The 25,472-nt window shown below is 44.1% G+C and overlaps 1 long non-coding RNA gene across 1 annotated transcript in view; it reads left to right on the plus strand.

The window, feature by feature from the left end:
- Positions 1-20,743: 20,743 nt before the first annotated feature.
- The window catches only part of LOC130170011 (uncharacterized), a 40,929-nt gene continuing 36,200 nt past the window's right edge, over positions 20,744-25,472 (plus strand). The window contains exons 1-2 of the long non-coding RNA XR_008827931.1: positions 20,744-20,837; positions 21,884-22,094. This is a non-coding gene — a long non-coding RNA (uncharacterized LOC130170011). The remainder of the gene's footprint in view (positions 20,838-21,883; positions 22,095-25,472) is intronic.

Consider the following 25,472-nt stretch of genomic DNA (forward strand, 5'->3'; position numbering starts at 1 on the left):
ACTCCTCAGGAAAGGCTGCTGTTTAGCTTGCAAAGGGTTAACATCTGTTGGGCTTGCAGACTCCCTGCGTGTGACGCACTGTCTCGATGAGGGAAAGTCTAACAGGAAAGGCAGTCTAAAAAAGGTCCCTGTGCAGCGAGGGCCCAAGGTACGTTTTCTTTGGCCTTCTCCTCACATTTTTTGCACTTGTTTTTCCAATTTGCTTAACGACAGTTCAATGGTTTTTGGATTTGCAGATTGCTGCACGGTTCCTCTTTTAATTCCGGTGGTACAAGCTTTGTCTTTTATTGCTATTATCAGGCTCATTCTGTTTTTTCTTTTTTTAAATCTACATCCTTGGCATGAGTCCCACCCTGGCCTTACCCTGGCCCCTCTCACCCTCTGCCCCTCTTGTGTCCTTGTTGCCCAAAACTGTTGGCGCACAATCCCTCTAAGCTGCTCAGAGATTTCTGGTGATAAAACAGCATCGCACCTGACCCAAACGCTCCATGTGTTTGTGTGTGTGTTCATGTGTGTGAGAGTGAGTGAATGTGAATGAGATCAGTTGGGAGGGTGGACACAGCAGTGACAGGGCTTCATATGTTAATATGCTGCACATGTGGCTCTGGCATTGGAGGGCTGTGGTGGTCAGAATGACCCCCTACCCATTTCCACCCCATCCCATTCATCCCGACTGAATGTGGCTCTCCATTCACGCTGCTTTCACAGAGGAGGGAGGGAAGGAGGGGGGAGTGGAGGGAAGAGAGGGAGGAGAAGGAGGAGGAGGAGGAGGAGGAGGAGGAGGAGGGACGATGGTCTCAGAGGTAGAGAGGTGGTCTTTCTCTTCTCCCTGGCTCAGAGAGAAGGAAAAACAATTGGTGTGCAAATGGATGCCTCTCCCTTATTCCTGGATGACCCGCCTCCTCCCTCCCTCCTTCCCCTCCCTCCATCTCTCCTTTCTGGAGTCTCTGTATGTTTAGAAAAAGGAGCACAGAGGAAGAGGATGGTTATTGGGTGATCATGTGTGTAAAATCTGAATAAATAAAAGAGCGGAGGGTGTATCTTGTGGGTGTGTGTTTATACTGTTTGTGTATTTTCTTTAAATGTCTTTGAGTGTGTTCGTGTGTGTGTGTGTGTGTGTGTGTGTGTGGATGCTTGTCTGTGTGCTAGCTAGCCTGTCAAAGGAGAAAGGCCCCCAGTGTCCTCTGTAATTTTCATAGGTCAGAACTGACAATGGCTACTTTGATAGAGAAGCTGTGGAGATGTAAATCAGCCAATGGAGGGAGACAAAACAACTGTCCTCCCACTGGCCCCCACACCCTATCAAAAAAAAGGGGAATTTAGATTTAAAAGAGTGAGTGAGTGAGTGAGTGAGCAAGAGAAGAGAGAGAAAGAGCACGAAAGACATCCCCTCTGCCTCTATTTTGATGATAGTCTCCTTTTCAGATTCTCAGATAGTTGGTGATGGTGGTAGAAGCAAAGGAGGCGGGGGAGCAACGAAGGTTACGGTGCTAAATTAACTATTTTAGTCAGTCTGCCTCATTCCTGGGAAAGTTTGGAGCATCTTCTCTATTGCCTGGCACCTGGAGTGGGTCGCTGGGAAGCAGGACAATAGCACTGAGGTTGGTGGGTCGTCGGAGCATGGTCCTGCTCGGCTCTAGACGTGGACACGCTCCAGGCCTCCTCTAATCCCATCACTCCAGCAGCCCCGGGGCTGAAAAGACCCTCTGGAGAGGGCGGGAAAGCCTCCAGCAGCAGCAGTCACATTTAGAATATGCCTCTGTAGGATATGTAAATAAGCCTATATGAGAATTTCTTTAAAAAGGGAGAAAGATTGAGTGCAAGTATGAGTGTGCGTGAGAGACGGCGAGATCAGGGGCTTTAAGTTTGTCGAGTGTTGCATTTAACTGGGTCATGGAAGGAGCAGCAACAAGATATAAGTCGTGAACAAACTTATAGCAACAAATTAGAGATGAGACAAATATGCTTACAACTTGATGAGTGTAGATTAAAGTCATAAAGTTGCCATAAATAATGGATGCGTGCCCATGTGCCCTTAAGGCCCGAGACCAATTTCCGCAGAAGGATGACAAATTGCTTATACATGTATGACTCAAGTTATAGACATGAATAGGCTTGATGGAGGCCTGGCAACAGTAGTGAGTAGTAGGTTAATGGGGCATGCTTTACGTATAAGTCTTCATACCACATAGGTCGCACACAAAAAGAGTGTGAAGATGGGGAGAGTTTGGGGGGTGGGGGGTGGGGTGGGGTGGGGTGTGTGTGTGTGTCACATACAAAACCCGCCTCCACTAATGGTTGTGGTCATTGAGTGTGGTATGTGTGGAGGGTTCTTTGGAGTGAGAGCTGCAGGGCTGTGCGGAAGCCTCCGAGTGTGAATGAGTGAGGCGGTCAGGCAGACAGACAGTGGTCAGAGATAAGCAGATGAAAGCCCTGGGGATGGCTGGTGGGAGAGAGATTGATCCATCAAAGTCCACAGACAGCTTATGTGACATTTGATACCAAACTCATGAAAACAGTACATTGATGGTTAAAGAATTTATACAGCACAGTGTGAGAAGCAATGCTGACAATAAATCTTTGCAGTCATTTAGACAGCAATTTTTTTTTACATTCTCTTTGCCATAGAGAGAGATACTAATTCCCCTTGTTTATTAAAAGAATATTTAATTTGACAGTAATTTAAAATAAGTGTTGATAATATCTGAAATAAGAAAATATCTAATTTTTTATGAGATCACACAATTTATTAATGAAATAGTTTTTAAGTGAGAATTCTGAGCAGGAAGCTGCTGTCAGGGAAATCCCTTGTAACTTGACTTTTGGTTAGTTTTATGGTTTTTACCCGTGCTGAATATTTACACGGTTCATTATATGTGGAGCTTGTTCCATGACTCTAGGGAGCATGAAATCCACTCAAATCCCAAGTTGAAAGTGGAAAAAAAAACCCCACAAGGATTGGCGATTCTTACCTGACAGCAGTGATCTATTACTACTTGTTGTACCAGTGGAGATAAAAACTATATAGATGTAACTAATTTGTCTTTTTCTGCGCCTGTATTTGTTGGAACTTGTCTGTTTACTGTTTGCATGCAGCAGTACAAGCTGGAAACCACTGGTGGAAATTGCTATTAGATAATGAACTCAGTTCACCTCCAGTAGGTGCCAAACAGCCTGAGGGTTCAGAGCAGTCAAGTAACAACAACTCCTGGGTATACAGTGCAGTTGACAACAAGTACAGACCATCTTGGAAAAGGGCAACATACCTCATTAAAATGTATATCATGACTGAGCAGAATGATGATTCATGTCGTGGAACCACTCTGTAAATGGTACAAATCCATACAAGGCTGTCGTAGGGACGTCATTTTATACTATTGATTCCATCTTTATGAGCAAAAACTTTATGCGCTGCAGTAAAATGTTGATTTCAGCCATTGGGTATTATGACTGACCATTTTGGTCATTTAATGGTCCACATATTCACTCCAAGGGACCCTGTGAGGGCGCCTGTAGTTACTCACTCCTGGCTTGTGTCTGTTGTGCAGTGTAGTTTTACTGGGGATGTGAGCCTGGCAATGGGGAGCAGTGTGAGAGAGTTTGCTCAGAGCTCCTGTGCTATGGGAGCGACACATCAAGACACAGAGAGTGCTCTGTTCCAGATATCTGAAGAAGAGGAGCAGGAAAACGATGGCACTGAGGAGTCATGAAAAAGTGTCTTTGTGTCAGAGGGTTGAAAAACAGCCCATTTAGAGTGGTCTGCCTATTAGCTGAACAAAGACAAGGGTCTGTCTCTGAAATCTGCTGCAAAGACTATTTAGTGTGTATACTGTATCAAGGGACAGCAAACAGGATCTTCTTTTTGCGCCCCGGCTCTGGCCGTCCCCCATCTTCTTAGAAAGGACTCATCCTTTCTCTGCATTCTTCCTCTGGGCCCAAGATCCTCTCTGGACCCTTTCTCTCCAACTCCATTCATCTTCTCATCTAAGCCTCTCTCAAAACACCAGTTTTCCTTGAGCGAAAACTGCAGGATAGTTGTGTCTGTAAGTTGCACAAGCGTTGGGCCAAACACAGCTAACCTAACCGTACTGTGTGATCTCTGTTGTCTGACTAAATTCTTTTGACAGGGCCAGTGGTTGTTATGTCCCCCACTGACCTCCTCTCTCCATTTTGCTCTCTATCTCTTTTTTCCTCTCTCTTCCATCCAGCTTTAAGTCACTTTAACACAGCTCATGATTCTGCTATCTCCTCACTCCAGCTTGTAGCCATATATGACACTACTTTGTCATTTTTTTGACACAGACATGTTGTCTATGAGGCCCCTAGTCGATGTGATCGTGTGGGACGCAGCTGTGGCTCCATGCTTGCTTGTTCACCACAGGGCAGTTTGGTCGTGTCGCACGTTGTTTATTTGGGCCTATGTGTGAGGCAAAGCAATGTAACCATTCTATCGGGCATGATAGTTATTTTGTAGGCATGTTGGGTGTGTCAAAACTCATTATGTCACATGTTCTTGTGCATAGGGGTATAAAAATGGATCACTCTTACTTTTGTGTTGTAAGTATTTAACAAGGTATAAAGGCATTTAGAAGCCTAGTAACTAGCAACAGGTGACTCATGGGAGCACCTTTCAGTCGACTGTTTATTAGGTTGAAGCCACACCTCTGGATATGGAACATTGTGTGCTGATACATAACCACATGACACCACACACACACATCCACACGCTGACATACTCGAAATCTGACGATAGATGAAGCAAACATACACTCCCATACTGTTGCGTTACGTTGCTACTCGCTGATAATACGGCAGGCTTCCTGTGGTGGAGGGGAATGTGACCTCACCTGTACTGCTGCTCCTGACTCAGGGACACCTGTGTTGCTTACGAACTATGACCTGTCAGCAACTGAGCTTCCACCACCACTCATGCATCTTAATATCACTCTGTTCATCAAATGACCTCTGGCCTCGGGCTATTTTGGCGCAAGTCATTCTCTTCCCTTCTGTGATGAGGCAGAATTGTACCTTTGGGGATAGAGTAACAGGCAGCAAACACAGCTAAGCCAGTGTAATGATGATGTGTACACTGTATGTTGTTTGTCTTTAATTCCCCTGCTTGTGAGTGTTAAATGGCATGTGATATTTACATACATACATTACAAATCCGCTCCTCTGTTTGCATCTCTGACATCTCCATATGGGCTTATTAGCAGTGACATAAAAATGGAGATAGTGGTTGAGATGATTCTGGCCTCGTCAACAATGAAACTCTTTGAATAAATGCAACACTAGCATTAGAGTAAACACTAGCTAATGTGCAATCAGTGGTGCTGATCAAACTTGACAAGTGGAGATTCAAAATTTGTGGATGTACACTTATTGGCTTTCTTGCAGCGTGTGAGATGTGAAGACTGATACTACTCTTGTGTCTTTATGCTAAATAGAAAGCAACAGCCAGAAGACAATTAGCTTAGCATAAAGACTGGAAACGGGGGAGTGGCTAGCCTGGCTATCCAAACGTTCACTTAAGCCTCGTTTCCACCGCAGAAACTTTCCCCAGGAACCAGGAACCTTTAGAGGAACTATGTGTGTTTCCACTGCGGGAACCAGGGTCTAAATTTAGTTCCGGGGTAATTGATTGACCCCCAAAAAGGTACCTGGTTGGGGAGTAATACTTTCCAAAGGTTCAGGAACTTTAGGGCGTGTGGTCTGCAGTGCTGAACATTTCTGACTGGTCGAGTCCTCGCTACATTTTATTTCTACCGCCATGTTTAAAAATCTGCAGTGAGCGAGCAAACACATTTTCCACACCGCAAAAAAAGTCCGGGAGAACGTAAAAAAACTGAAAGGACTTAAAAAAAAATAAAGGACCACAACAACCGGAGTGGCTAGGGTTGCCACCCATCACGTATAATACAGGATCGTCCCGTATTTGAAAATAAAATGCTGCCTCCTGTGTTGAATATATATGAGACGCAATTTGTCCCGTATTTTCATTCATGTTTGTCCTCAAAGTGTTGTGAATAATATAATGTCAAGTAATAATTATGTGTAAATTTCCCCAAACTTAAAGTTCCAGGTACTTTTGGTCAAGACACGGCTTTATTAACACATTCTCATTTGATTGATCTGTACAAAAGCTGTGTTTCAAAAATGGCAATACACCCTTTTACATGGGCTTATGTGCCAGACTATTTGTTGACTGGGAACAATTTACCAAACAGCAAACAGCAGAGACTCCAGGAAGTTACTGATCTCAGCTAAATAATATGACACATAACCTCTGGTAAAACAGCGAAATGCTGTTTCTATAGTTTTGCTTTTTCAATTAATGAGCTTTAAAGATGCTGATAGGTGGATTTTGTTACTTTTGATCAGAGCCAGACTAGCTGTTTCTCCCTGTTTCCAGTCTACAATAAAATAAGCTAAGCTAACTGACTGTGGGCTGTAGCTTCATGTTTACCACAAAAACATTAGAGTTAATCTTAACAAAGTTAATCTTCTCATCTAACTTGCTGCAAGGAATAGGCATATTTATCAAACCTTTTCTTTAAAGGGTCAGTTCAACCAATATACAAAAAACAAAACAAACAAAAAAAATAACCCCAAAATGTCTTCTCACAGGTTTTGATCTCTCTGATGCCATTCCAGTAGGCTACAATGGAGGTGAAAAGAATTTTGTTTATCATGCTCCAAGCAATGAGAAATAAATAGGCTACATAAATGCAAGAAATACAACAGCCTTTTAATACACCAGCAGCAGATCAGATGGACCCTTACTGAAGAAATAAATGAAAGGTATACATGTGCTGACCACAGCTGAGGTATTCCACCACCAGACTACTACTGTAACTCATAAATATTTGAGTGTTCTTTATATTTTCCCTATAATGCCTTAAAGGGAGCCTGCAGTAAGGAAATAATCATCATTAGGTGGCACATGGTATAGGCAATCAATAGCTGTGCCTCTGATTGACATGCCAATGTTTTTAAAGTCCCTTGAAACGGCTCTCTCAGCGTCAACAATTTTCCAGGAATTATGAATGCACCCCCTCACTCTCGCCCCCCTCTCTTCCTATCTTCATATTGAACATTTGCCTCAAGACCATGTTATCGAAAAGGTTGTGTTATGCTCAGCCGTAGCTCTAAACCATACAGTACAATGTGTATCTTTTCACAGTCTAATTTTAAATCCTTGGCAAGCGTTTCGAGTGGGAGGAACTGGGTAGTCTACTCCCAGTCTAAGCGCTGAGCTGCTTGGCACAGACTCCATCTGCTTGAATGTGTGTAGGACAGTATGGATCAGTCCAAGGAATGTTGTCCCGATGCCATGATCATATTCTAAGGGCTTAGGTCTAGACATAGTATCTTAACAGAAAAGAAGCAACCATAGTATCTGCTTTAACAGACACCCATTGTGTTTAGTGTCATTCGTGAGGAAATGTGTGGACAGAAAGGAAGACGGTGAGATGCAAGAGAATTATTTAAGTTAAAGTACAGAGCAATCAGTGAGTCTAGAAGCCAAAAATCTGATATAGTCCTGTGCTAGGTTTCCCGGAGTGAGTTATTCCACAGAAACAGGATGTGGACATGCATTTCTTAGCTCCCTGCTGTATAATGCACTGTCAGGAGATGTCACAACCTGAGCAGAATAATCCATACGGCCTTTCCCTGGTGCTTCTCCTTTGCTTCTCTCCCTCTTAAACACCTCCACCTCTCTTCCCCTCTTCTGTCTGGATCTATCCTTGCCACCCCCACTGTTTGAAGACGGGGGTGAGAATAATGGGAAGAGGTGGCAGGAAGAACATAGAGCAAGAGAATGAGAGAAGGTGAGAGTGAGAGTTTCCTCCTACAGTGGCTGTATAGAACATGATGTGCACTTATGTGCTTTGTACTTTGCGGAGCTGCCCTTTATGCTCATAGATTTTCAGATGATGTTGGGAAAGAATCAATGGGACACAGCCAGTACCAGGAATGCAAGTCCATTGGAGGAAAGCTGCAGTTAGATAGTATTGGGAAATAGATTTTCCTCAGCCCACCCCCCCCTCCCCACCACCACGGGCTCCACAAGCTTTCTCTTCAATACTCACTGCAATTACTTCACAGTCAACGGAGAGAGATGGAGCCTTGGCAGAGTAAATGTGTGTCTATGTCTGAGTGTGTGTGTGTGTGTGTGTTGAGTGAGAGGAACCCTGGACAGGGAGTGATTTAATGTTGGTGGTTGTGTAGGTGTATACGTCCAGGTGTTCACCCTGGGAAAGGCGCGGACCACTCATTCAACATTTACATGCATAACAACACAAGAAATCTCCCACAAACCTCTGTTGTCAAATTCCATACTTGTGCAGGCATGTGGAAACTGACACACACACACAGACACACACACACACACACACACACACACACACACACACACACACACACACACACACACACACACGCACACACACAGACACACACACACACACACACACACACACACACACACACACACACACACACTCAGAGACACCCTGCACACACACACACACACACACACATTGCTTGTGTTTTATCCCCTCAGGAATCTGGAGGAAGGTGTCAGGTCTGTCTCTGGTCTATCTCTGGCTCTGCACACAAGCTTCCCTCGCCTCCCTCTCTGTCTCTCTCACTCTCACTCTCGTTCCCGCCATCTCTCCTCCTCCTCTTCCTCCTCCAGGCTTCACTATTATCTCCCTCCTTCCTCATCCTCCCTGCCTTCCTCTCTCTCTTCCCCCTCCGCTCTTCTTGGCCTCCCTATCTCCTCTCTCCTACTCATTTCTCTCACTCTCTCATACCCTGCCTCTCTTCTCTCCTCCCCCAGACCTCTCTCTCTCCTCCCTCAGCTTTTTGTTACTGCCTCTCTCATTCCTCCCTTCTCTCTCTCTCTTTTTTACCCTCCTGTCCTCTTCTAGGTCTCTCTATCTTTCCTCTCTGCCTCTAATTCTCCCAGCCTCTCTTGCTCTCTGCTCGCTTCACTCTGCAACAATAAATTACGCACAAACTCAATGTACATCTCTTTGTTCTCCCCGCCAGATAATTCAATTCATTTTAGCCAGGCTCTGCATTCTGAATGATGAATGCATTGACTATGCAATTAAACAGGGCGATGCATTAAAGTGCTCCCAGTGAGCTCCCATACATGCACTGCACATATACTCTGGACCAATATTCAAATTCAGCCATGTATCTGCAAAGACGCACATGCAGAAAAATAATTCACACATTTTCACATGTTCTATCCTCATTATGGCGTAACGTGGCCCCCTTTTCTCACCTATTTTCACACATCCATTGATATTCTGAGCATCAAAGTCATTGCAGGAATGAATGCAGGGGGCTGAGCATCTCTTATTCCCACATCTGAAAAGACACGCGAAAAAAATGTGGACACTTTGGAACATGGCTGAGAATGCTGTGGCGTCCATCCTACAGTGAGGCAGATGGAGAACTGTCTACATATCATTTGGGGTTTGCCGCACTTTACGGAGAGGCGTCTTTGTAGAGGTGACCCTGCAGTCCTTGGAGCCATTGGCGGGCGGTTTCTCCTCTGTCCTCCATCTTCCTCTCTGCCTGTGGCTTCCTGTGGTGTGATTAATGTTTGCTCAACAACATCCTGTCTGCATACGCTCACACTTGGCTGTCAAGACATGAGGGCAGTGTCAGTCAACTGTCGAGACTGGATTAAACGGCGTAAGGTGGCGTTGGTGGGCTGGATAGACTCATGCCCAGGTGTGAATGTTTGGTAATCAGGACTCTCCGGGGCCGAGTTGTAGAGATATGTCGAGATAGTGATCAAGGCCAAGGGCAGAGTAAAGAAAAGATAATAGAGAAACCTGAGAGGAGGAGGTTACCAGAGGTCTGGGAATCTTCATTTCCTTCCTTAAGAGAAGAAGAAAGAGAGATTTACACTGGCACCTGTGCTGCACATTGTCCCCAGGACGAGCACCCACTTTAAATGCTGTGGGATTGTGGGAAGGCAGAAGGTGATTAATGGGGCGTGTGTAAACAAAGCCCTTGAAACAAAAGCGAGAGTGTAAAGAATAGAGATAAGGCCCGACTCCAGTCAAGTTTGGCATCATCCCTCTTCCACTAACGACCTCTACTGTCGCCCAGTGATGGCGGGGGCAGTGAGGATGGGGGGAACTTAGAATAGAAAGAAAGAGAGTAAAAGAAGCCCTGACATGCACATTCATTCTTTAAATGAAAAGAGATAATTGTGAGAGGAACCGACCTGTCTTCATTCTTTGAATAAATAAAAACGCATGACCTGCCTGAAATATGGACAATGCCATTACTGATTTAATTTGAATAGACCACTTGTTATTGTGCCTTGCTGTGGCTTGCCATGAATGCTAAAATGGTTGACATGACTTAAAAACAGTGGAGGGGAAGATAAACCCGGTCCGCTTTGTTGAAAAAAAAAAAGATCATATGCAAAACAGGTCTGGAAGATATATGTGTTAAACACAGGTGATAGTCTTTTTGGCAGCTTTTACAATCGACTTCTTGAAAAATTTAAAGCCTTTATATGTAGTTCATGCAGTGTTGCCACACTCTGTCAGTCTTGCATCATTACGACTGCAATCATGAAATGAACCACTTTGAAGATGAGTTGCACTGGTCCTTTCTCATCTTTTCTTCCTCCGTCAGCCTCAGTGTGGTCAAGTGAGGAAAAACGTGTTTAGTAAGCACAATAAATCATAACAACAAGCCCAGTGAATCTTAACAGCATCAGCTGAAAGCATATTCATTTACACTCTTCAATATAATGGTCTCATACAGGTCTTAAGCTAATATATTTGACAAAAGTGGACCAATTAAACAGATTGATTTCTCACAATGATGTAAGCACGCCTTAATCAAGACAGGCTTGTTCTCTGCCGATTTATGAAATACAGCCCGTCAACCTGTGGCACAGCCCTGTGTTTACATAATGATATAATGGAAGAGAAGGCGTCCGTGTCCTCCCCTCCAAATACTTTAGATAAGGCAAGTTAGCCTCCCCCCCTTGCTTCATCCAAAACCCCTATCTGTGGGCAGGCTGGCTCATTCCACAGAGCACCTCTCACCACATAGTGAGGGAGCTAAATCATTGGAAACACATCACGTCATGCCTAATCCCCAGGATGCTCTTCTCACAGGACCTAACGTGTTGGATTGAGGGGAAAGGAATTCTGGGTCAGAGGGAGAGATTGAAATTAAGAGGTTGAATGAGTCAGGAGCTGTAGCTTTCTTGTTGACTGAACACAGTCAGGTATAGTTGCATGGCTCTTGCCATCTCACATCCCTCTAGTGTAGTCGTCAACTATGGCAGGTTCAGCAGCGGGTCAAGGAGAGAGGCAAGCAGCCATCTTATTACCCACAACCATAAAACATCTTACTACCAGGAAGAGGACTGACTGCATGTGTGCACCCATGCATCTCTTAGGGACAGTGCTGATCAACACCTTGTATTCACCTTCAGTATATTTGGGATTATTCCACACACGCATCATGGGGCCGAACCGAGCAGGATTATGGTGTATGCACAAATATTTTTGTGTTGTGTAAATTCAGGAATACAATCCAGTTGTCAACTCTGAGCAAAAAATACCTTTTTCTTTCTTTATTCTTTATTCCATGCAGACATGTCATAGTCTCTATTTCTGTTATATGCCTGTTCCTTTCATGTCTCAGTGTGTTTACATTTAGCTGTATGTTGTCATTGTGTCTGTACGTGTCAGTGAGCTCCATCTGAGCGAATACACCAGCCATCCGCTCATCCCGTCGACCATACATTGCTTCCCTGTCTCCTAGCAACTCTCCCAGTGCCTGCGGCCGGCTGTTACCTTTCCGTCAGGGCCCGTGATTTCTCCCGGTTGGAGTGAGGTGACTTTCATGTGTCATGTGTATTTGAGAGCCCTCCCCCCCCCCCCCCCCTCTCTCTTCTGCCCTCCCCTCCCGCCCTTCTCCGCTGGTGCTGTTGGGGTGTAACATACAGGAGCGGCCCCGCTGTCGAAAAGCATCGGTTCAGATTCCTGTTCACTCTCCCCCCAACGGCAATGGCTCTTTGAAACAGGGAAGACTTGAAAGAGTAGAATCGCTGTGACTGATCACTGGATGTGCTGTAACAAGAGGAAATTCTGAGGATCCTGTTGGAAGGGAACAGGGGGAGAAAGAAAAAGACAGAAAGGAGACAGGGAAATAAGGAAAAAGAAGAAGAAAGGGTAACAGATTGAAATTAATTTTTTTGACAGGAAGAGAGGGAAGATCAGATTAATAAAAGAGAGGAGGTACCCACTTTTCTGCATTTTGTTAATGGTTCCACAGAAACAGGCGTGGAACGGTAGTCGTTTGAACCAACACATGCATTTTAACACATGCTATTGAAAGCCTTGTGCACGAACGTCAGAGTGCTCCGTGGCAATGGACATTTTCAACACTTCATTCACACCAAAGAGCCACTTCAATAATTCATCACTCATTCTCTGTGCAGTGCCTCTCCGCAGCAGGCTAATAGTTTTCAACACCCTTTACACTCTACTTTCACGAAAACACACTCACACACACACACACACACACACAAGCGCGTGCACGCTCACGCTCACTGAGAACTCATTTGCTTAGGCAAAAATATAAAAAAGCATAAATGGTTAGGTTTATTTCATAAAGGGAAGCTATTTTTATACTTTCCACAGTACAGTGAACATGTCAAAACTACTTTGATGTAATGCTATTGCCACAAATGCGATGCACATTTTATATGCTTGGATTGCAGGGATTGCTAGAGTCTAATAGCAGCGCATTCTGACCCCATTATGACCCTTGATATGGCTACTCAGCAGCACAGTGCTTACAGTCTGAAAGGGAGGCCTTAGAGGGATTTCTGGCCTGGCAGTGTTCACCACAGTTTGGGAGAGTGAGGTCATTGGTGTTTTTTTTTGTGAGTGTGTGTATGTATGTGTGTGCATATTTGTTTTTGAGAGTGTTTGGGCTTATATGTATGAGTGGGATTTTTCATTGTGCCATGGGGATATGGGTTTGGAAAGGCTAATTTGGGTTTAAGGGCACTGGGCCCTTGCCAGGCGCACCAACCAATCTCATATGCCATTCGTTATAGTACAGCCACAGCCTACATGCACACATGTGCAAACATGCAACCCCCCCCCCCTTCCCTTCCCTGAGCACAGTCAGTTATTCATTCATACTGTATGTTGAAACCAGTCACAGCTCATGTCATTCCCATAACCAAACTGCTTCTTTGCTGTACACCCCCCTTCTCAAAAAGTCCTATGAACCACTATTACTCTGAAAAATGTCATTTCATATTAATTAACTCCTTCAAAGTAAAAGTAAGTTTTCTCTCTGGGAGTCTTAGTCTTATATCTGTGAATGTTATTGGAAATTCCCATATTCCCCTTTCTTTTATGTTCCAATATTGCAGTTGTTTTACATGTTTAAACTCAGCCAAACTGGTCTTTTTCAGTGGGAAAAAGGAATGTTTTGTTTTGTTTTCTCTGTTTTAACCGATCGGAGGGCCATTTTTAACTCTCACTGCCCCTCAGTCTTTGTTGTTGAAACAGTTGCTCCTGATTAGGGTTCAGTCAGAAGCCTTGAAAAAGATGGAGGGTTGGTGGAGGGGCTACAGAGGCATCAATGACACAAATAGCTTTTCATCCCCCCCGCCCCCTTTTCTCTTTCTTTCTCTCTTACTTAGACTCTGCCGTTTCCACCCCTCTCCATCTGCAGTCTGACCTCTGCTATTCTTCACTATGATTCCTGTGTGTTCAAAGGCGGCAGGATGTCAGTAATTGGAAGGGATGTGATGGAGCGGGGGGCCCCTCCTTGGGGCTGGGAGGCCCCCAGCGCTAGAGAGGTCAGGGAGAGCCTGTCTCACACTGACATGTAGGCTTGGACGGCAGCATCCAGCCACAACAGGCCTGAGGCAGAGCGATGAGCAGCAGCTCTGTCAGGAGAGGAACAGGCGAGCAGGGGAAGGAGCTGCTGCTGCTGCTGCTGCTGCTGTTCAGAGTCAACCTTCCACAGATTTCCCACTGGATGTCTGCTGTGCTCTGTAGACCTGGACCCAAACTGCAGCTCTACACTTCACTCAGATTGCCACTTCAAGGTATCTTTTAGGATACTTATTGCCTTTGAGCTAACAACTAACGCTCTATTCTTATATACTTTTCAGCCCTAATCTGCCCTCTACCTGTTTGCCTTGCGGGCAATAGGTGAGGCTCTAATCAGCTGTGATCAAATTGCTGGGCTACAGGGAACGCTCCTGCTTGCAGACATGGCAGAGCGATTAGCACACTTCTTCACACTGGCTTAGAGCACAGAGGCGTGGAAAGGGCGACTTAAGAGGCTGCTTTAACCACATCAGCTTTAAATAAAGATGTCTGGACTGCATCAACATCAATAAGGCCCCCACCACCATCAGTCTGGGTCCACACACTCACAGGCTCAGTCATACTCGTGCAGTGTATACACTCAAACATGTACTGACAGGCAGGCGGACAGATGCTTACACACGGACACACACCTTCATGAATACATGCGTGTATTTATGAGAAAAAAGTAGTTCAGGCATGCATGTGTGTGTGCATGTGTGAAGTGACACAAATTACTTATTGCACAAGCACACAGAGTCAGTCTCTGCCTTGAGCATGTGTCATCTTCAGCAGCCCATTGTGGTTGAGGGCTGTCCTGGTGTAGGACGAGGCTGATTTGGGGAAACACCCAGCTGACACATTAGCCCTGGCTGGCCATGACACAGTGATGCCACTGCTCTCCTAAAACACTACCTGGGGCTTCGCCTGTGCCATGTGGGATTACCACTAGACCACGTTAGCACCACACTACCCACCCACTGTCTTTAAAAAAAAAACCCACTCCCACCCCACCCAAAGGTCTGGCATTTCCACAAGGACATGGCAATGAGAGTAGGCAAGACTAATGCCGGCCAGTGTTATCATCATGTTAACCCTGTGTGGCTCTGTCCTTTTTGCCCCTTGGGTGTGCCACGCCTGGAAACCCCTCCCCAGGGGGACATGGCCTCCTGCTGGGCTCACAGCTCAGTCTCCACCCGATGTGCTACCCCCTCCCAATTTCTTCATACATCTCCAAAATTTACCCAAATCTGAGTGACTCCTCCTCTCTGTCTGTCTCTTCAAATCTTCTGAGGTCACGAATAACAGGAAGAAATGACATTTTCATGCACACGAAGGCATTGTTTGTGGGATTCATTCACTTGATTTGAATCTATAGTTGTTACTGTGCAGTAAGTCTTTTTTCATATCTCATTTCTGTGGCATAATATACTTTGGATGCCATCATAGCTATATTGTAGAACGGTTTTGGCTTTTGACCCCTTCAAATGAAGCATTGTTTTCTGGTGAACTCTAATCACTGGTTCTTCATACCTGTGGGTTATGACCAAGTCAACAAGAGACCATCTTCACTTACCCCAACTCCTTTTTTTTTGTCTTTTTTTTCTTTGTGAAATAGTGGTTTCTTTTCCCTAGGAGAGTAGCAGGCAGAACACATCATTGTTTCCTACAAACATTACTTATATATTGATAAGGGAACTGTTCAGCATTTTGAAAAATATACTTTTTACTTCATTTGTTAATCATATCTGTCAGTTAAATACTGTATACAGCCTGCAGCTGATTAGCTTAGCTTAGTTTAGCTCTGTCTGAAGGTAACAAAATCTGCCTAGCAGCACTTCTAAAACTCAGTAAATACCATTTTGTGTCTCATTTGTTTAATTTAGTTTTATTTGGGTGGTGGTATCAGTCTTTTAATTTAACTCTCCATGAGAATATGTTTTTCCTGAAATGTCAGACTTTGCATTGTACATATAATCAACATATTTCCTCACTTTACAGACCTTTATAAATATATATTTCTATTATTTTTCAGTGTGTGTTGTGGGGTGGTGGTATTACTGCTCTCTAATTAAGAGAGTTAATCTCCTTAGTAAACCTAGTGAGTGTAGTGAACCTAGAGAACCAAGTGAACTTGTAAACAAACAGAACTGTAAGACCTTGTGTCTCAGATATTTAAAAAACTCAGACATAGTATTGTAGATACCTTAGATACTGAACTGGATGGATTGAATTGATGGACGGATGGATGGAAACTAACTTCTATATGGTCTGTGATGAACAAAGATAAAAACACGCTGTGCTCTGTAGTTCAGTTTCATTGGTGACCAGCTAGGCTGCACATGTCTTGGAGAGGTAAGAGGGTGAAGGGAGAATGAGAGACAGCTTGAGCTGGGTAGTGATAGTTGAATCACAGTATATTTCCACCTGCCAGTTTCGTTGGGAAGTGCACCTCCAGGCAATGTGCTCCTCCACTGTCAGTCCTGTTTTCTGGCCAACGTACAGCAGAGGTTTTGAGAGTCTTCAGCCGGAACATCACCTGACTGTGAAGTTCTCCCCTTACACTGTAATGAACTGGCTCTGGAAATCAATCTGCTGTCTCCTGTGCAAGCAATATCATCTATTTGATCTTGATTGTGCATCAGTGGACCAAAACATACAACTGAATGAGTAGCACTGCATCTGTTAGCCATCCCTCTTTGTCATCCTGATGAAGACTCACGGGGTGAATAGCCTAGATGACCTGAGCATGGCAAAAGGAAAGGAGGCATGTTACAGGAGGTGAAACACGAGGAGAGAGACCCAGGGAATCCAGGACACCTGAGCTGGCAACTTGAGCCCAAGAGAAAGAGAAAACCTCATCCCAGGGGAGAGTGGTAGGACTGGAGTCAGCCAGGGTACCTGAGTTGAGCCCAGGTACGAGGACGAGCCAACACGATGCTCAGACAGCAGGATGAGGTTTCACTTCAATGGGATTAACAGGTGAGCCAGGCTAGTGGTTCATTCAGATGTACGGTACACCCCATCTCATTAGCAGAACAGTCAGTGACATCGCTATAGGGGATGGGCGAGATAAGGTGTGGTGTCCAGTGGTTTCAGTAAGAAAAAAAAAAAAAGAGGTTTCTGAGTCCACACTGCAGGCTGGTATTCAATGCCTGCCCATTCCTTTGTTATCTCTCCTTGGCTGTAAAGCAGTCAGTGAAGTGGAAGGAATGTGAGGTATTTCCAGGGTCTGACAGGGGTGTGTGTGTGTGTGTGTGTGTGTGTGTGTGTGTGTGTGTGTGTGTCTGTTTGTGTGTGTGTGTGTGTGTGTGTGTGTGTGTGTGTGTGTGTGTGTGTGGTGAGGGGGTTCAGGAGGGTGGTCAGTCAGTGCCCACCCAAAGCAGTGCAGCAGCATGATGCCTCCCAACACACATAAAGGAAGCCTTGTCTAATGCTCTACCTCCATTCACTCTCTTCTTAAAGATGCTGGGTTTCCACACGCTTTTCTCCAATTTATTCTTCTACGGCTTGTTTCTCTTTCCCTCTCCTTCAATTTTCACACACACACAATTCAGGCACACACAAACCGACTGAACTAAACTGGCGAAAATGATAATTATATAAATCTTAATTAGTTTCCAGGGATTAAAAGTGTGCAGATTTGGTGAGTGAAGAAAACACTAACAGCTTGAAACCATGATTATCTCACTGCGTAGGTATAAAACTGGGGTTAATACCTGAGATGAAACAAACGGCTTAAAAGTCCCAAACCTCCCTGTGCCTGCCAGGGGATTCTGGCAGCATCATAATGACAGGGATTGAAATACAGTTCTATCACAGAGAGAAAACACAGAATAGTCACAATTTATTCAAGAGACATATTTCATCTTACTAGGTTTTATGGGTCTCCGTACATCTTCTAAATAAAAGATGATGAATTGCACGCGCAGCCGTGTCTCGTACAACAGGAAAAAAATCTCAGTGTTCAATGATAGATAAGGTTTTCTTATTTTCTTTCATCCTGTCTTGCCGCCTCTCTCTCTTTCTCTCTCTCTTTCTCTCTCCCTCTCTCCCTCCCTCCAGCCGCCCTTTCTCCTCCTCTCAGTGTTAATGCTGTTAATGTACACAGCATTATTGAAAGCGTCTGTGCTTGCAGCAGGATTCAGATATTAGGTGGCTCATTTGGTTAGCTCATTGACTGCTATCAGATTTCAGGTCAATGACCTCAATGACCAGACAACAGCATAGAGTAGGCATGGAAAGTGGAGAAATGAACACCACCAAGCTGGTTTGTTGGTTGGCTGGATAGATGCCTGGACATGGAGATGGATGGATGGATGGAGGGATATCAGAGCATGCGCAGGTTTTTACTGCAACACTGAAAGTGAAAGAGAATCGCTGTAATTTGCAGACATAATGACCTTTTGGGTGTAAAAATGTGGCCTGTCATGGCCCTCATCCACTAATAGAACAAGACTACCACCGCAAATAAACAGTTGAACCTGGCTCAGATTTTCAGCAACTTGTTGTGGTGGCCAATCAAATCCTTGCAAGCCTGGATTCATTATTACTTTGTAAAGTGAACGCTGTATTCCCACTGTTTACTTTCAATCATTGTTCTGAAAGATGAAATGTTTGACACTGTAATAACTTTACAGAGTTGGTCATAATATTATGATATATAAGATAATGATGTTCAATATTTTGAGGATTTGTATCATTATTGCATATAGCATCTCAGAAACACAATGATGGCAGGGTGCAGTGGGTTGTGTTGATACAAAGGCTGTGATTCCTGAACGCCCCAGCTGATCAGAGGAAACTGAGTTTAGGGAAGTACTGTATAGTGTCAGTGTGCCATTATTAGATGAGCTAGTCATGTCAGAAGATATACAACAAGCGTATGCAATTAGGGAAAGGAGCTCAGCTGGACCGAATATGCTTTGTTGCGTTTCAGAGGGTAACAGTTTGTTTCGGCTTCTGAAGTGCGTGTGTCTGGTTACCTATATGCTGGACCATTTTTTGATTAATAATAATATGTGTGGTTAACTGTATAGAGGTTATGTATGATTGCATTTCAAAAAAACAGGCTTACATCCTGGTGTAAAGCTTTCTGAGCATAGGCAGAAGTACAGCCCCAAAGAGCCTTCATTGAACACAAATAAAATTCAAATGTATATCATAGCATACACTGACTATTTATATAGTCATGTTCCATGAGGAAAAATATTAAAAACTGTAAAAAGCGTGGGCTGTGGTACCATTATGCCTTGATGTCAACGCACAATGTCACAATAAGTACTCTGGGCTCTGCTATAATTACATGTACAGTTGGAGTGCAATAAAGTTCACCTACATGATGTTTTCTCTCTATTTGTAGATGTGCTGATCAGAATGATTAAACAAGGACATAGAGAAGATGGTTTGGTCTAAAATGGCTCCACAGTTTGCAACATCAAGAGAGACATTAATTAAAAAACAATTCCTTTATGCATATACTGCAGTGACAATGGTTCTAAATGAAAGCAAAACAAATTCATTGTAATTATGGGCATTGATGAAGATTGGAGATCATGATAGGTATACCCACCTTAGTGTTATCTTCACTAGTGACAGAGGTATGCTGACCTCACTGAAATTACTTTTGGTACAATGCACAAGTTAAACACATCTGTTGCTACATACTATGCCACTACTATATGAAGCTGGAAAAAGTATTTGAAGCATGTCTTCTGGTCCACAATTTTGTATATGTGAGACAAGGCTCAAAGTGACCTTGAAGTCCAGTAACACAGGACTGGAATGAAAGTTTTAATTTGAGTGAGAGGACCGCTACATCACCTGCCCATTCGACTACAGCCTCCTATGACTACTGCAGAGTTAATTAACGAAAACAGGGCAAGAGCCTGCTGAAACCTTGGCTTGATATGCATGATGACGCTTTGAATGTACTCAGGTCAACTACACATGAATGAACACACCTGATTTAAGTGATGGAGGTGACGAATTGTGGTCAATGTGGTCAATGTGTGAAATTGAGGATGTAGTTGAGAACTGTTGTTGAACTGCTGTAAACAACTGACATGATTGTGTTGCATTCTGCCTAGTGTCAGCCAATTTCAGCTCTTTATCTGTTTGCTTCTCTCATACTCTCTGTGCTCACATATAAAGTATTTTAATACAGCTGAATTCCATGTAAAGCTTTTCTCATTTACATGTTTTTATGTTTCTGTTGTCAGACAACTGAAAAGTATGAAATAGTGACTGAAATGTGGCCCATTAAGAGTACATGTCAAGCCCTTTGCAAGCTGCTGCTTTGCACTGCTAAAATACTAATTTTATAACCACCATCCTTGTCTTTAATTTATGTGTTTGGCGGTTATGAAATCATAATTAAAAACAAGGACTGTGCTGTGATTTTGGCTAAATGTACTTGTAAAATGATTACTTACAGAGAAAGTTAGAAGTGACAAAATATTTTTCTTATTTTCTTTTTCTCACACAGAGCCAGGGGTGGAAATAGTGAATCACATTTACTCTCACTACTGTAACGAAGTCGTTTTTTTTGGTGTATTTGTACTTTTTGGAGTATTTTTTAAAAATCAGGAACTTTACTCACACTTAAGTATTTCTTAACCCAAGTATTTTAATTTGCTACATTTAAAAGTCGAAATCATTACAGAGTAAAAACAAAAGTCACATGGTGACGATATGATTAACTGTGTGAGAACGCCACAAATCAAAGAAAATGAACCGCCCAGCGACCACGGCAAGTGTCCCAAATCAAACACACCTTCCTTGTCGCGTGATCAACAATTGCATGCTGGGTCTGGCTAACGCTAAATGCTAAAATACTGACGGTGGATCTTCCAGCTTTACTGACGACTAGCGGAGAAGCTGCATTTTGAGCAGATTTCGGAGGACTTAACGGTACACGAGACACAAAGTTACGTCAGTCAGGTGTGTGCCACACTGTACAGTATCGTTTTGTCTGCGTTTGTCAGCTGCAGTGGAGTTTATATTGTTTGTACATCTCGGCTTTTCCTGCTGCTTTATTCTGCTGTCCATTTTATAATTTACAGTATGCAGCTTAATAATGCTACGTAAGGTCTATGGACACAACCGCCTAGGTGACCTGGTGTCCAGAAACTAGGCAACAATTAAAATTGCTGTTGTATTAGACTGCATTGGTTTTAGCTAGGTGTTTCTGATAAACTGCCAACTGGCATATACAGACTGCAATGAAATGCCTCTTCTAAGTAGTCTTTTTTTGAAAATAAAGTCTCTAAATCTAGTGACAAATGTTGGCAACACTGCAGGCTGAAAACTCTCCCCTCTAATAGAAACTGTTTGCGCCAATTCATTTTGAAAGAGCCAATGGAGAAACTCCATTTCAGTCACATGGCATTTGGCTGACCAATGGTGGAACTATGATCTCTCAACTCCATCAGTCAGTCAGTCATGGACATTCGTGATTACAGTGCTGCCCCTGATGTTGCAGTCTAGACAGAAATAAGGATAAAGGAAATACAAGCAAAGCAAGAAAGGAAGCAAAATGTAAACCCTGTTTTAACTTTCCACCACTGTACACAAGCAGTAGAACCTATACTGAAAATCATTTCAGAATTACATTTACAAAGTTGCACCTATTGTCACACAGGAGGAACACTGAACTGATTTGTGTAATATTTGAGCAAAACTTAATCAATATAATTCACTTTCTCTCTGGCGGACAGTGACCATGTTGTTTGATAAAGAGTAGTTTTACTTTTGTGGTAGAATGCTGCTTAGATCCAGTGTTTTTTTTGTATTTCTATACGTAAAAGATCAATTATCATGACACCATACAGGTCACGTAGAAGTGTATTTTCTATCTGCTAGCTGTGCATTGACAGCCTTAATTGTTTGTAAAAGGGGAACCCATCTGTTTTGTTGGTCACTTCATCCTTTATTTTTCTTACTGTTTTCTTCTCTCTCTCTTTTTCCTCTCCTCTCTCTTCCCTCAGCCCCCCTTTCTCCCCCTTCCCTCTCTTTGGGTCATTAGCATGTTGCTGATGGGGGCCGGTCATCCATTGAGCGTTGCAGGGAGGTTTGGCCGGGGCTGCAGCAGGCCTGTCAGGGCAGGTCATTAAGAAAACGACGGGTCGGGGAATACACAGACAAGGTTGATTGGTTTCCTGCAGCCGTCAGCAGAGCCCTGCAGCATCTTCTGACCCTGTGAGCCCCATCCAACCTACACACACACACACACACACACACACACACACACACACACTACATGCACCTGCACAAGAAAACACACTTAGAGACACACCTTTGTATACACATAAACACTGAGAGCATATATGAAGCCACACAAATGTATAGTATGTACACACTTGCTGCACAGAGCATGTGTTGCAGCATGTGTAGCACTTGGGCACGCACACACACACACACACACATACACACACACACACACACACACATACAAAATGTACCCCAGACCAAAGGCTAAAGACTAGGGGAAGACAGGGAGCCATAGTGAGGTGATTACCCTGATCCTGATCCCCACAACCCAGCCTGTTGCCAGGTTTTAGATCTACTAGGAATAGTGTGCAGCTTGGCCCTAATCCAGCTAGACCGCCTGCTGCTCCTACTCTCACGACATGTCCAGGGTGGAGCCAAAGAAGAAGGAACCCACTAAGAGGAGAACTGACTACAGGAATTAAGGAGTTGTGATCTTATTGTCTCACCTACAGTGCTGCAGCAGCAACAGCAACAACAAAACTCTGAAGTTGACCCCAGTTTTCTTGAAAGGTCATATGTGGGATTGAATGTGGCTTTGTGCAGGGAGGGTCTCTGTCATGCGTGCATAGATGGAATGCTACCCAGCATCCATCTCTGCTGTCTGTTGTGCTGTGAATGTCAAACCCAGAGGCTCTGACACTCACTCCCCCTCCCCGCCACCCTTTGTGCCCCCCTACCCTACCTGACCCTTCAGTCTCAAGCTGCCCTGGCCTACCTGATGAACAGAGCCTCCTGCCTGGGGCTCCTGTGCTCTAAATGAGCCCTATAATAATGTTACTTCAAATGTCAAAGCCAGGGTTATTAGCGCATGTGTGTGCATGTGTCCAGGGGTGTGGTGCATGGTGCAGGGCGGGGGGTAGAGCTTCTTGTGTAGCTGCCACAGCCTTCCATCCATCCCTCGGTGTAATCAAATGCATTAATGTGTAAAAATGCCATTTAGCACAACATATCCGACTGCAGGCTGGTTAGTAGACGCTGATAGACATATAGGGTTTGACTGACAGTCCCCGGCTGTGGCCTGTCTGTGGGTGTTAGTGACACACAAGCCATTCTTCATGCTTATGCTCAATCACAGAGCCAGCTTTATACTTGTGCAATATTTATGCAGTGATAACATACTCACTAAATGGCACACAAGGACACATGCATGTAAGACAATGCACAAACTCGAACATTAACCCACACACAGTGATTGTTAATGCACAATATAATTGCTAATGGGACCTGTCTTAGGGGTGAAGTGGTGTTAACCTCTGATCAACCCTAGGTCAACCACTTATAGTCTAGATAGAATTCATTACATTTCACCCACTTCATCATCAGCATCTGACTGACCAATTTCACACCCGTGACAATGACAAACACATGAGCAGAGGGATGAAAGAAGCAAGAGGCGTTTTATCCGTTTTTGCTCCTTAGTAGATACTGTTTAGTTTCCTCTGTCTCAAATATTCCTATAACAATCATTGCACCATACAGGCCAGCTGATTGTATATTTTGTTGCTTGTGTTAATGATCCAGCCAAAAGTTCGGTCATCCAGCTCACCAGTCAGCCAGCGTCCAGGACTGGATGTCAGGGAAGGCTGTGTTTAACTCACTCTGGCTGCCACAGCACAACACAACCGACCAGGTGGCAATTAAGATGTTAATAGATAGCTTCATAAGGCCGACAAACCGGAGGGAAGGAGGGGGGAAACGAACCAAACCGCAACAGATTTCCAAGACTTCTAATTAATAGCGATGGCAATTAAAGCGTAATTCAGCCCATTTCCCTCTGTAGCATTCTCTCTCCCTCGCCTCCAATTGCCTTTACTCACTTACCAAAAGCACTGGAGGGTTGTGACGTATCCTCTTTTAATGTTAAATTTCTTCATGTACCCTGTTGTTGGTAGTTTTGATAAAACACCCATGTTGGACAAGTGGGCAAAAAGCTAAATGACTGAGTCATCTCCTCAGGGCTAATCCTAAGATATTGTGGTATAGTAGTATTATTTTGTGGACGAACACAGGTACTTTGCATTTATATGTCATGTTTATGGAGTAGTGTGGGTGTGGGTGTGTGTGTGTATGAGTGTGTGTATGAGAGAGAGAGAGAGAGAGAGAGAGAGAGAGAGAGAGAGAGAGAGAGAGCGAGAGAGAGAGAGAGAGAGAGAGAGAGAGAGAGAGAGAGAGAGAGTAGGGCCAAGCAGCAAGACAGGGGCAGGTGAATGATTGCAACTCTAATTAGCAGGGTGGTGGCTCCTGTGCTGCGCTGCTCGAGACATGAGTCGTCAGGGACTCCGAGGTGCCAGGCTCAGTGGGGAGGACTCAGAAAAACAGCTTTAATTGGTCGGAGTTATTTATAGACAAAGCACCTCTTTCAAGGTTAGTGGGTTAAGTCTCTTCAGTCCTCTGTGGGGACCGTCATGTTTGGTGGCAACAAACAGACCGCTGCCAAAAAAACCAGCCCTACCTCTCCATCTCTGTGGAGTCACGTACACACATCGAAAATCAAGTGGCGCACGTGCACACACACACACACACACACACACAGGTACATACTGCGGAACTGTACTGCACCTTTCCCATGCACTTAGACATGCTGTTGACATCCTTGGCTTAGTGCAGAGCAAGAGAAAGTGAGTGCTAGAAAAAGAATAACTGAGAGAAGGACCAAGCAAGTGAGAGAGAGATAGGGAGACGTGGATGGAAAAGACGAGGTGGGGAGGTTGCTCCTGGGTTGAATCCCTCATTGGAGGCGTCTTCATCTGCCGCCCAATCCTCCCGGGGGCCCCTACTTCTCCATTTCATTAGTTTGTCAGCCTGCACGAAGGATTGTGCATTAGGCCTTTAATTTAGTGGATAGCCAGAGGCTACCTATGCTGCCTGGTGAGACTCTCAGCTCCAACAGGCTGGAATCTAACTAGGATCAGCTTAGCTCAACCTAATGCAGCACACACACACACACACACACACACACACACACACACACACACACACACACACTACAGTGTACCCACCCAGTGAGAGATAGAGAGAAGGTGGGAGGTCCATTTATGTACTGTATGTACGCATCAATCTGTGTAATGTGCAAATGGACAGTGCGCAAGCAAATGAAAAATAGACAACACATACACAGCATTAAAAAAAACACAACAAATACAGAAAACACAGAAATGCTGCAGTAGTACAGACTTCCAATACAATAGACATACGTGGGGCACCCTAAAAACTGATGAAATGCTTGATGAGTGAAAGTCCAGCACTCGTCAGTGATGTTGTAACATGAGCTAACACTGTTTGTTTTACTTTAAAATGCTGATTATA

Source organism: Seriola aureovittata, chromosome 5 (genome assembly GCF_021018895.1).
Source record: "Seriola aureovittata isolate HTS-2021-v1 ecotype China chromosome 5, ASM2101889v1, whole genome shotgun sequence".
Classification (NCBI taxonomy): domain Eukaryota; kingdom Metazoa; phylum Chordata; class Actinopteri; order Carangiformes; family Carangidae; genus Seriola; species Seriola aureovittata.